This window comes from Dipodomys ordii, unplaced genomic scaffold, assembly GCF_000151885.1.
Source record: "Dipodomys ordii isolate 6190 unplaced genomic scaffold, Dord_2.0 Scaffold218, whole genome shotgun sequence".
NCBI lineage: Eukaryota > Metazoa > Chordata > Mammalia > Rodentia > Heteromyidae > Dipodomys > Dipodomys ordii.
Genome location: NW_012267434.1, coordinates 1,042,050 through 1,044,443, shown reverse-complemented (window position 1 = coordinate 1,044,443; position 2,394 = coordinate 1,042,050).

Genomic DNA, 2,394 nt, shown 5'->3' with positions numbered 1-2,394 from the left:
GATCCTCATATGTCTGCCTCCTGAGTACCTAGGTGTCAGCCACCAGCACATAGCTATCTTTATTATTCTTTTACATAGGTAAAAGGTCTATGATCCAAATAAATGCAATGGAGTTCATTGTTCTTTTTTGCACAAGTAATTAAAGACATACACATTATTATCAACTCTAGGTTATATACTCATGAATTTCTTTTGGGGGTTGGTACAGGTGTTTGATCTCAGAACCAAGAACTTGTGAGAAAAACACTCTTCAACTTGGGACACACTTCCAACTGTTTTTATTATAAGATATTTTTCAGAAAGAGTATAATGTTCTTGTTCTGTCCAACCTCAAGCATATATAGGCCTCCAGCAGAATCATTGAGATAAAATCAAAATACCTCACTTATTTCTTTTTTTCTTCTATTGTGGGTCCTGAACTCTGGGTCTGGGCACTGTCCCTCAGCTCTTCAGCTCAAGGCTAGTGCTCTACCACTTGAACCACAGTGCCATTTCTGGCTTTTTCTGCTTATGTGGTGCTGAGGAATCGAACCCAGGGCCTCATGCATGGGAGGCAAGCACTCTACCACTGAGCCACCTTCCCAGCCCTACCTCACTTATTTCTTGAGATGAGGTCTCACTAATTTTGCCCACATTTGCTTCAATTCATGATACTTGTAACTCCACCTCTTATGTAGCAGGTGTTAGAGGTCTGAGTCACTGCAGCAGACTTCAACACATGTTTAGGTCCTGCATATGTCTCCTTTTTTTTCAGAGAGATCACAGGTATAAAGGAACTACACAATTTTAGCATTCTAAAATGAACTCTCTAGCTTTTCTTTTAGCCCATGTTTCTATAGCAAAAATTAATATGAGAAATGTTCATGATTTCCAAGCATGCCTCTGATCTAAAAATCTTTCATGTTTGCACCATGTCTAGTGGTCACAGAGGAGAGATTATATTCATGTACGTGCTCGACATGACATGTGTTAACTTAAAGTTCAGAAACTTCCACATAGTGGCCTGGTATGGATTTCTCAGTTAAGATCCAATCCATGTACCTAGAAAAGATGCTTGTGGCTCCTTCAGAGTATGCACACTAACTTTGGTGGAAATTAGGAAAGTGACAAGCTCTAACCAGATCATTTGCCACCAGAACACTAGCAAAGACAGTAGAAAACTTATTAAACCACCAGTGAAGCCAAGCATGTTAGTACACACTTGCTCTCTCCAAACTCAGGAATTTTAGAACAGCCTGGGTTATATGGTGAGACCCTGTCCAAGAAAAAAGCTGACATAGGAATCAAGCTCTATTGGAATTTGTCTCAGGAAAATATATCTTTGTAGTGTTAAATTAATAAATTTCCATCACTCCTCCACATATACATCCCTAAGAGATCTTATATTTACATTAAGACCAGCTGCTTCAAAGTTTTGAATTATTGCTCCTCATAGATTAATATTTTAAGATAACAGATATGTTCAAACAGTTACTTTTCTATAGATTTTGTGATTTAGAGCAATATTATTTCACAAGCGATAGAATAGAAAGTACACAGTTTTTCCTCAAGCTCTCTTACCCCATGTTCATGGCTTTTCCTATTATTTACTTGTTTTACCAAGGATATACTTGTGATTACTGATAAACTCTCATGGAGATGTCATTGCCATTCACACTCCATGTGTGACATTAAGGTTCATTCTTTTTATTGTTTGCTCTTCAGATCTAGATAAATCTCCTTGAAGTGTTCATCATTACAGTATCTATCCTATAGAAGAGTTTAACTGTCCTGATGTTCTGGAATTAAAAAATAGTGATGACTGGATATTTCTGCCAATATATTTAAAAGTGAATTTAATGTTTATAAATTGTGTTTTCATTAAAACAATTATTTAAATTCAAAGTGATAAAACATACTCTTCTGAATGATAGCTGAGGGGTTTGAATACCTCAGTGGAGGATGGAACCCACTAATCAGTGTGAGTCAAGAGTGAAGTGGTAACAGTCTGTCAGACTGGAAGAGGAAAATGGCTTCTACAGGACCCCAGACCTAGTTACTGTGAATTTACACCAAGTGTTTGTCTCAGGGCCTCTGGAGATTATAAGCCCCACAGACTTGTATTTGGATATTGTCTTCCTTTCTCTTTAGAACTTCAGAAAGTAGAAATGCTTCCAGCCTCCAAAACCTATTTAAATATATGCAAACCCAGATAAGGAATGAACAGCCCAGAACTTCAGAAGGGAGGTTCTCTAGATGAGCTGAACCCTAGGGCTTCACTAAGAGGTCTCCTTCCGCTGTGTGGGAGCCAGACTATTGAGAAACAGAACAGGATATTAACCATCTGAGGCCAGTGAATTGCAGCCCATGAGCCCCCTCCCCTTATGTCTGAGTTCTTTCTTTGCTTTAAATGCT